Source organism: Harpia harpyja, chromosome 5, assembly GCF_026419915.1.
Source record: "Harpia harpyja isolate bHarHar1 chromosome 5, bHarHar1 primary haplotype, whole genome shotgun sequence".
Classification (NCBI taxonomy): domain Eukaryota; kingdom Metazoa; phylum Chordata; class Aves; order Accipitriformes; family Accipitridae; genus Harpia; species Harpia harpyja.
Genome location: NC_068944.1, coordinates 49,768,538 through 49,779,562, shown reverse-complemented (window position 1 = coordinate 49,779,562; position 11,025 = coordinate 49,768,538). Strand labels below are relative to the sequence as shown.

The following is an 11,025-nucleotide window of genomic DNA, read 5'->3' as shown; positions in this document are numbered from 1 at the left end:
ATTGGTGCTAATCACATACACCAGTGACTGGCATTTTTAGTTTGCTGAAATACATTTTTTACACTACAGGAGCCAGCGGCTGCTGCTGCTGGTACACTGTGATCTGCACACCCAGTGTGGGACCCTATAGCCCGAGGTGACTTTATAATCTGAGACTATAGGAGAAGGATTCTCCAGGAATGTGATGCTATCTCTGAGCCTGAGGACTTTCACAGAGATCCCCAGTAAAATATCAGTGATGCAAAGTGGTGGGAGAGAAAATCTGCAGCTAAACTCACAGTGATGACTTACAAATTCTGAATATCCACTAAACCTGTGTGCAAAAATATAGTTCGCAGTCATCACTTTTTCAAGTATGTTTTTGATAAATAAAAAACGTATGGCTTAAACGAATTGAGTCCTGCAAAACAGTAAACAACCTTGAAAACTTTCCTTTTATCTGTCGTTTCTGAAGTCCTGAGACAGGCTGTTAAAGCTTGTAGAAATATTAATGCTGAATCTTTGTAAAGTGTGTGCAATGGCTATGCATAGAGACAGAACATTGATTCAGACAACATTAATACCATCTTCCAAAAAACCAAGGTCAAAAGCCTTTAAAAAGAATTAAGTTTTTTTTTTCTTTCATTTAAGCAGGCAAGGACATAATTTAGCTAACACTCTGACATGGATGCCTTATCCAAACCAAAAACCCTGCTATTTCATGTTGGAACACAGCAAGAATGAATGTCAGTTCTTGATTATATTATTACTTGCTTCTGGGTTTTTTGCTTCTGGGTTTTTTATTTGACACAAGACATCTGGGTTTTTTTCTTATTTCTAGGATATAAACCCATGTCTAGTAGAATAGAGCACAACCTCTGTGAGGTCTCTGCTACTCCAAGATTAAGCTGGTGCCTCTGGGACAAAGGAATTATAAGGTGGTGCAGCTGGGAGGCTCAGACCACCCCTTTTCATGCAGGCACTATACAGGTGCTACACAAGAAACACCAAAGAGTGGTTCAGCTGGCAAAAACAACTAAACAGTCTCAAGATTTTTACCATGGGCTGTCTGCAGGAGGGACTGAATCAAAAATCAAGTGAGGTCAATAGAGCTTTGCATTTTGCTTCAGCAAGGGTTAGAGCAGGTATTAGGGTATCTTCTTGATCTCCTATTCACAGCAGATGCCCGGTTTGGGGGCGATATGGGGGCAGTCCTGGGTTTTCTCTGCAAGGCAGGGGTGAGGAGCACTACAAGCCAAAGCACCCTCTCTCTGGCACTAGCTGTTCACAGCTCCCAGCGCTCCCTGAGAGTGGAAATGAGTCTGTACACTTTGGTAGCACAAACAGTAGTTTAGGATAGGACTGTAAAATTAAAGATAATTTCTGGCTATTTGACTCAGCTATATTTGCTGCTTAGATGAAGTCAATAAAAGCCATGTAGAAATTTGAAAATTATAGCCCCAGTACTTTTTCTTTGCCTCCCTATAAGGACACCCTAGATTTTTGTAAGGATGTGTGACACCCCACATGTTTCAGGCCATTCGTACTACGCACTCCTGCCTGCTGAAATAGCAGTAACAAAAGTGATAACATACTCTGTCTCAAGAAAGAGATAACTGCTTCAGAAATGTTAGCAGGACAGTTTGTTCCCCTCTTACAGCGTCCCACTATTCACGTCTGCTCTGCTTTTATATTTAAGTGGTCCTACCACAGGTTATCCGTGGAGCTGAAATTAACTTCATTTTGTCCACTACCTGATATCACATTATGTGGAGTGTTATAAAAGATAAGGAATGGGAAGTCTTCTGTCCAACTGGCCTATAAATAAAATGTTTGTGTGTTAGGGCAGGATAGGTTTTTTGGCCTCGGTATGATAAAATTATACAGACTAGCCCCAGTAGATTGAGTTATCATTGATGTGCAGTGGCACAGAGGTAACTTAACCCATCAGAAGGAACAGATGAGCAATAGTCTTGCAAAAAAATATAAAGTTTGTGAAATAAGATGTCAAATATGCTTTATATCTCTATAGCCCCCACTAGCTGTAGCATATGCACACACATGTGCATACATGCACACATTCCATCCGGAGGTTCAAAGCACGTCATTCCTTCTAACAGAATTACTAAATCCAATAATTTAAACACCTCTGTAATTTTACTTTCTCCTGGCATTTTCAAAAACATTTGCTTTTTTACTTAATTGTCCCACTGATATGTGTAAGACTTGCAAATTTAAAACACTTTTTACATATTTTTCCCTGAGCTTGCACCCAAGTAAGAGTGGAGCTTTTGTTACTTTGCACTGGATTCTCACGCAGAGCAGAGTGGAGGAGGAAGGACACATCTACATTTATACATTATACATAACACATGCTTTCTTACAACCCTGTTCTTAAGCTCCGGTCCTCTACACCAGGGTCAGCAAACGAAAACTACCTAACATATGAGCAACTACAATAACGCAGCTGAATGTATTAATGATCCTCTGTAATTACACAACATTCAAGAAGTCACAAACTCGAGCCTACTGAGCAACATGGCTGGAGCTTCTATGTAAGTGATCTCCTCAGGGCAGAAGGTAAGTTAAAGAATATTGGCTTTTTCCCAGCCAAGAACCCTTTTTAGCAAATGGAAAATTCTTGCTAATGGCAAAAGGTACAAGGAAAATCAGTCATTGTTAAATGGGCTTTAATTAAATAAAATTCAAATGCTTGCCAAACTAACTGACCTGACCAAAAGAAGGAATAAACCACATAACAGACCACCCATTGTTCAGTGTTATTGATCAGCAAAATGGATAATGTGTAGTACCTCATGTGCTCAGAGCTATGAACCCATTCACACAGGGTAATATATGTGGTTACAGAAAAGCTTGTAAAATTAACAAATGACTCCTTCTTTCTTTTTCCTCTGCTCAATACTACAAGCACTGCCCTTTGTGCACAGTTAAGTGCTACTTGACTTGGAATGTAAAGAAATGCCATCTTGCAGCTGCTTGTACCCAGGCAATTTGCCATTAAGTGAAGCATGCCAAAGCAAAGGTTTCAGTGTAAGGCAGCAGTAACTTGTTGCAATGTGAGTGAGAAACATGTACAAGCACCATTGAACATCTGTATGTTCAGTGCCATCACTAGCGTAAGGGTAGTATGTACACATGTGCTTCACGGTGCACAGGATGTTATGCAATATAGAGTAAAAACTTTGAATAGCCGACTTCAGAGAATTTGTAATGAGTTTAAACCACACAGCAGTTACATAACCACAGGCCTTGAATGAATTTTTTAAAAGCATACCCTCCCCTCTAGTTACCACGATTTAATTATTAAACCTGAGTTTCATTAACATGATGATGCCCATCACTTCCACTGTGCCTCTAAACTTGCTAACAAAATTTGTTAACTATGAGAATACAGCCTGATACTGTAGCTAAGAGCTGATTGCAAACATAACAGGGTAAAATATTCACTCTTACATGTTGGTAAAATTCATAAGAATTAAAAAAATGCACATTTTTAAAGAGTTGGGACTGCATCAGATTTTCATGACAGCTATATCAGTAACAAAAGCTACATTCAATTCATGCAACCATACCAATACTGCAACCAAAAACCTGTATCTGACTGCCCTTTTAACAGTGAAGTTTTTAATATTGACATTGGAGCACCAACATTTCCCACAGAAATTGCATTTTCTTAATATTTTTATTTATAAATACTAGGGTATCTTGTTAAGAGGACATCCTCCCTCCGAATAATAGTGTCTAGATATTTGCCTGTCTCTAAAAGAAACACAATATCTATCCGCATAAAAGATTCACTTCTACTAAATACAATATGCTCTTTAAAAGCTTTGTAATGCCAAATCCTTTCCCAAAACATTGCAGCTGTCAATAACATTATACACACCATCATTTCTCTCAGTAGTGAAATACTGAACTTATCCCACTTGGCTCTTTCAGTTGTAGACTTGTCAGCATAAAAAGGCTTTTGTTTTTAACATGTGGTTGGATATTTTTTAGTCCGTGTGATGTTACGTACAGTATCATACCTAATAATGGCAAGGCTTTCATCTGTCAGGCTAGGGGCTTTATCAATGTTATTGCGAAACAGAAAATGCCTTCTTCCACTGACACTTCATAAAATGCTGTATTTCTGGTACCCAAAGTAGTTTTAAGCCATGGAACATTTGAAAAGCTTTGGAAATTGTGGCTTTCTTGCTTAAAGCATACATTAAAAGTTCTGTCATGCACTGACTGTAATGGACTGTTACAGTCCTTAACATAATGTTATGCCTCATGTTATGCACTAGAAATTAGACATTACATTTCCCATTCAGCTGCAAGTTTCACTGATCCTAGTGTATGTGTTCTGAATAACATTTCTATTTTTCCAGAATCTAGATTATTTCATGTCTCTAAGAGCATCAAACTGTGCTGCTGTGTCAGGTAAGAAAAGGTGATAATGGTCCTAAATACTTAACAATTAAGATTAAATAAAAACATGACCATAAGTTTATTTTACTTGCATTCATTATTAAAAAAAAAAATCAATTAGCCTATTAATTTTATTATTCAGCTTATAAGAAAGAAAGGTCAAACACATCAGGTACAAGTGAGGGGGGTATACACAAACTTGCCAGCTTCTAGTTGCTCTTGTAGCCAAAGCTGAGGTCCTCAAAGAATGAGAAGCACCCCACCACCGGTGAGTACCTGTGCTTGCTAACAGCCCGTGGCGGTGAGGGAAGAGGCCAGGGCAGCACGCCTGGTGAACCGATAGGTTTGAGCTCTTTTTCGCTGTGAACTCCAGATGCCCTTTGGAAGTGACGGGCCCCTGCCTGAATTCACCGTCTGGTCAAAAAATGTAGGCTGAAGCAGGGGAAAGGCGATCTTTCCAGCAGGGTCATGGCCTTGCAAGGAAAGCCAGTTTCACCCAGCCTTTCACAGGGGTCTTCAGTTCCTTCTGTATTGTTTACCTCCTCACCTTCATTAACCTGTTTGGTTGGTACAGAGTGTAAGTTTTCTGAGGCAGACAATTCCCTGTCTGTATGAAGTGCCTACCATGATACAACCTCACTCATTACTTGGGTTGCTAGACACAGCAGCGGTAATAAGACCAGCAATCTGTTACTGGATGTGCAATATTAACCGATACAGAAGACATCCAGCGCTATGTACACTGAGAAAGATGCAGCAGCAACAAGGTCTTTAATTCTGCTGAAGGAAGGTGCGTGTGCTCTATTAAGATTCTTCTCAGATATTCTGGACTGTACACACTCATTAGCATTCAGGTCTTCTGCTCGTAGAGAATAGCTGAATGAAAGACTAGTTTCTTCCTTTAATCTTTTTGCCGCTAACGTGCAGAAATTAGGGTTCTCATGTACATATTTTGCGTGGCAGAAGAGATAAGAACCAGCAGATAAAGTTCAAAACGTCAGTGCAACGAGGTTCAACCTGTCCTCCATTTGAGTAAGGGACTTACCGAGAACAGGGAGGAGTAAAGACGGCAGCTGGTTTTCCAGATAATGTTCTTAACCTTATAGGACCTTTCAAAATATATTGCAAACATGCCAAGGATTATTTCTTCCTCATGTTTACTTCATTTTTCATTGTGACAGAGAGGGGACAGTATCAGTGACTGACATGTCCTTCTATTTAGGACTATTACAAAAATGAGGAGGGTAGAAGTGTCCAGCTACGGCTGACCTCTGTATATCAGGAGTTTTTCCCATTGCAAGCCAGTCAGAATGGTGTCTCCATATCTTTCTGACTGCAGACACTGCTCCACTTCCTGTGACAATAATCGCCTGGTACAGGGCAGGAAAAAACAAACCCCAAAGAGGTGTTGCAGTCCTACGACTTATCTTTCTCCCTCGGGTTGACTTGTTCTCTCCAGAGAGCATGGAGATTGCAGCTGTATTCCTGAGAATAGTCGTGCTAGAAAGCAGAAGGCTTCTTGCCCCCATTAACTTTGTTGGTTATTACCCAGCCGGTCTGGCCCTCAGGGTACAGAATCTCACAAATACAATCTCATGAGTGAGGAGCTCAGTTTTGTGTTGATACTGCACTGAAAAATATTCCAAAGCAACATTGCAGAAGGCACATGTGTTTTAAGGCAGACTTAGTGGCAGTAGCGACCTATCTAACAGTCAAACCAAAATCAATATGTCAGCAATGCCTTAGTCAGAACCAGAGAAGAGTGGAACAACTTTTTTTTTTTTAAATTAAATGATTGACTTGTCCTTTTGAAGTTATGGGAGATAGCTATTTTTGTAAAGATTGTACCAACATTTGTGGCTATATTTGAGACAAGGATCACTACTTGAAAAGGTAAATTTTCACTTTGCATAGCAACTGTATTTTAAGTCAACTGACCATGTGCTTATCAAAGGTAAGTGCACTGGCATATTTCCACATCATAATAGCACCTATTATGCCAGTGACTGAAAGACTAGAAGTACATCAGGGAAGTTTACAACATGAAATTGCCCATACCTTAATAATTGTCTAGGGAGTTACACTGAAAAATAGATGTTGGTGCATAAAATTTGAGTTCCTCTCTTGAAATCATCTACATGCCCCCTGTGTGCCTTTTGCGTATACTACCAAGTTATACAGACTTTAAAAAAAGAATCATAATTGTAGGCAAGACTGAAAAAAAAATCTGTCACAACCTCTTCCTTTTAGTGACTTCTGGATCATTTTTTTCCAGTCAAGCTGACATTTAAATTTTAAATAGCAGTTTGTTCAAAATCACCAAGATATGAAATAGTTGTCTTGCAAGGAACAAAATAGCTTAGCAGATACTCTCAATAGAGAAACAAGAGTTTCTGTTATAAAAATCTGTCTTTTATATTATTTGGATGTTGACCTCTCTTGTGCGATCTCATGCCTCTTACTTAATTAGGTTCTTAGAAACTTATGATGCTGAACCACTACTGGAAACTGCTAACAGCTCTTACACCTTCAACCTGATATTGGATTTACATGGCAATTGACTCTGTCTTTGTATCTTCTGTGTGATTAATTAAATTTTAGCATTTCAGCACTAGTGAGGTTAAACTGGGAAAACCGTGTAAAGTTTTGAGCTCCCTAGTACAAGAGAGAGGGACAAACTGCAGACAATGGTCTCAGGCTGCAGCAAGAGAAATTCTGGTTGAATATAAAGGAAAAAAATCCCTATGAGTGTTGTGAAGAACTGCAATAGGTTGTTCAGAGAGGCTGTGGAACCTTCACTCTTGGAGATTTTCAAATCATGACTGAGCACGGCCCTGAACAACATAGTCTAACTTCAGATTTAGTCCTGCTTTGAGTATGAGGTTCACTGTGATTCTAATAGCTACACGGGTGAAACACTCCTTACACTGTCAGCTTCCCACAGATGCTTCATGAGACTTTCAGTGTCTTTCAAATCTTGTTTAAAATGATGAGTCATTAAGGCAGTGTATAGAGGAGTATCATTCTTTACTCCAGCCTAGCCCAAAAAGCATTCAAAACAGGGCCTACACAGCTCCAAGCTCTCTTCCATCAGATAGCAACTAAATTGCTCATGCCATATCTCTGTCAAACAAAGTCACCTGAAGCATAATGCTATGTCAAGTAGAAAACTGATCCAGCCCCAGAACAAGAAAAGAAGCCAAAACAGTGCTGGCTTTCTAAGTACTAGCTGTGCAAAATATGACTCATGTAGTGAATGCTTTTGCCGTCAGTTTACATAGCACAATTTTTACAACTTTTGTATGGCTCAGGAAACCTCTCATCCTACCTTAAGCACACACACTTACATATACACATGTATGCATATGCACATTTATACATACATATATGTGTATACATATACATACATACATATATCTGTTCACACATGAAATACAGACATAAAGAGATAGCGCACGAGAGTAGATTGCTGTGGTGGTGAGCTTTGCAGAATGTCTGGAAATGGCAAGCTGAATTCTGTCTTCTTTTACAGCAATATCATTCCCTTTATCCACAATGCTGGAAAATCACCCTTTCTGAAATTCTGTAGTCTGATGAGTACAGGTCATAGACTTCTGGCAGTAAAAATGAACCTTAGCAGGAATTGTCTAATCTGTTCTCATAACACAAGTCAAATGTGGGCATCGGTCTTGCATATCATAATTTCTATTGGTGGTAGAATACATAGACCTCTAGCCTGAGTGTAAATATTGCATATGAATAAGGTCCTGCATGTGAGTGAGTTTAATTACATTACTCTCCCTATGAAAAAGTGTGCAATTTGGCCCTATGGTGAATTTGTTTCAGCTTCCCATCACTGGCTATACTTCAGGCATTTTTGCATCGTGAACAGTATGAGTCCTAAGGCTCATTAGTTTCATTATTAGCCCTGCTGGTTTTATGCACTTAAAACCCCTGGGTGCCAAAAGACAGTTTTCGAGGAGTCTGTGCAACTTTCCCCCATTGTATAGCTAGAAGACTGTCTGATCCCCCAAGGAAGCCTGATGTCTTTCTTTTGTGATCTGTGTACCATGGTAGCCATTCAAGACTACTACAAATGAAAATTCTCTTTTTAGAAATCCATTGGTCTCTTCTTAGTTAACTGGCTATATGTTTTCGTTTTTTCTTTTTCATGGGGGAAATCCTGGTATCTTTCCCTTTTCCTGGGAATAGAGAATGGGATCTGCAGGAAGAACATTCCTACCAAGGTTTCCCAGGTAATGTCTGATTTGTTACACTTTTCCCTACACTTACATTTTGAACCACTGGATTTTTTATTTTTACTTGCATTTCTTAATTTTGCTTACAGCACATCTGCTGTATATTCACAACTTCTTGCCTACATTTCAGAAAAAAAATTACCAGTTACAACTATTGTTTTCTAGTGGCAGTCTACAATGAAGTGTAGCGTAACAGTCACAGCATATACTGAAGTCAGATCTCCAATGCATATTTAATTATGTTGCTTTCAAGATAATGCTCTGAAACATGAATGTGCTGTCATAACAGTTGCTCCTGTTGGAATGGCATCAGGGCCAAGGAACAAAATTCACTCCTCTAGATCCAGGCATGCAGAAGTGTCACATAGGATCCTGAGCCGTCTTGGTCCACCCTGTACAAATGGACAGCCTGCAACTCACTGCTGAGAAAACCTTTCTCCTGCTTCTAGCACTTTGCATATCAGAGAGCAGAGCCTGGATCCAGTTCAGTAGAGGAACTAGTACTACACTCAGCCAGTATTCAATGGGGGAGAAACCCCCCTGTCTTTTAGCTCAGTCCAAGAATGGCTGACACTCGCTGTTCTGTGTAAAATGGGTTTCTATTCTGATTTATCCACAGCCACTGGGTTTTTTCCCTGCTTGGTAGGATACACCAGTGTGTAGGATAGGAATGCTTTCTTTTCCCTTAATACAGTGGTATCTGAATCTCAAAGTGTAGCTGTTTCCGCAAACCCCGTGAATCTCCTTGGTTTTCTGCAGAAGGCTAAGGAGAGATGAAATGGGGCAGACTGTGAACCTTTAAGGGAACAGTAAATGTGATCTCTGCAAAGTTTGGCAGAAACTTCAGTGGGGTTTGCACAAAACTGATAGTGCTCCCACAGCAAGAACTCATCCATTAGGTATGGCAGATGCCTTCAGCACAGGACAGCTGCAGTGGAGGAAATTAAAGATAGAACTTCCTTTCATCTGTATCCAGGAATCTGTGATTATTGCCTGCCTGTGCACTGGAAAAAAATGGAAGATACTAAACGCTTGGATGTTAGTGAAGTTCTACAGTACTCTAGCATCAGAAAAAAAGAAAATCTTCAACTGAAGTAACATGCACCATTTTCCATAACCAACAATGAAACAGATTGTGAATTTCCAGCTGATTACAAAGTGTGTGCCATAAACTAATTACCTAGCATAGATAGCAGGTGCTGTTTCATTTTTCCCCAAGCCAGAGTCTGAGATGAGAAAGAGCCCAAAAGGAGCTGCAGGCTGCTAGACTTGCCCCAGCATGGGATGAGGAAGTTACCTGGGAGTTTGGATGAACTTCCAGCTGTACGACTTCAAGTGCAGATTGTATTTGTTCAAGATAAAATTACTCAGTTTTAGATATTGAGTATCAGTAAAGGTACTCAGATGGCACTGCAGTGAACTTTCAAGACTGGTAGATGAACTGATTTGCAGGATGGGAATGGGATCTTAAAGGATGAGAAATGTTTAGGTACAGAATTAAACTATGTCTTCATGCTACGAAGCTCTTAGGAAATAGTCTTCAGTGAAGCAGTTTGCATTGAGTTCACTGGCAAAACACATATCTGGCTGCTGGCAGGATGCTATGTCAACTAGATCTTCTTTTCTGGATTCTGCTACTGTACCCAGTACACCAAATGGTACAGTTCAGAATGTCACAGGAAAGAAACATAAAAGGCTTTTCTTCCTTGCTTACTAAATTCCAGTTATGAAATTAAGCTGAAATTTATTTACAGGGATTCCACCAAATCAAGACAAATCATTACTGAATAGAGTCATAGATTGTTAAACAGAACAAAAAATATAGTCTGGAACAACAATCAAACAAACCACTTTCCCAGGAATTATTCTTTGTTGTGATTATACTAGCATGAGAAATTTTGTGCTACAGTGCTGACCAGCAAAGAAAAGTTTCCAGAATGCTGTAATACCAAAACCTGGTATTGTCAGGTTGCTAAAGATGCCTATGAAATATTCTTTTATAGCCATGAAACTGTTAATCACTCGGTGACGAAATACTTGAAACATTAGATCCAGCTGAATTTAAGATGTTTCTGAGCCTCTTTTCAGACCTCAGTGTTTCTACGGTTAAGTGAGCTATGCACATTAATTGCAGTCTAATTTTAATATAGCCCAACCCATTTAAACACTGGCATTGCATTTATTCAGTCAGCAAGTCCTGACTCCTTGCAAACAGAGTATATCACACGCAGGACTTACTTCAATACAAGAGTTAACTCTCCATCTGCACAGCCATAAGTAGAAAGTCTAGAAATCTCTTGGTAGAGACCACTAACCTGTTCTACAGGTACTTGTGTGTTTCTCCTCCTGTGCT

At 39.5% G+C, this 11,025-nt stretch overlaps 1 long non-coding RNA gene across 3 annotated transcripts in view; it reads left to right on the top strand.

Annotated features, from left to right (window-relative positions):
- Positions 1-2,278: 2,278 nt before the first annotated feature.
- LOC128141820 (uncharacterized) overlaps positions 2,279-11,025 on the top strand; it is a 29,684-nt gene continuing 20,937 nt past the window's right edge. The window contains exons 1-2 of one of the 3 annotated variants that reach the window (XR_008235184.1): positions 2,279-2,559; positions 8,626-8,669. This is a non-coding gene — a long non-coding RNA (uncharacterized LOC128141820). Of the gene's footprint in view, positions 2,560-4,599; positions 4,682-7,343; positions 8,670-11,025 lie in introns of those variants that run through there. The other 2 variants (XR_008235185.1, XR_008235183.1) reach the window with 2 other exon arrangements.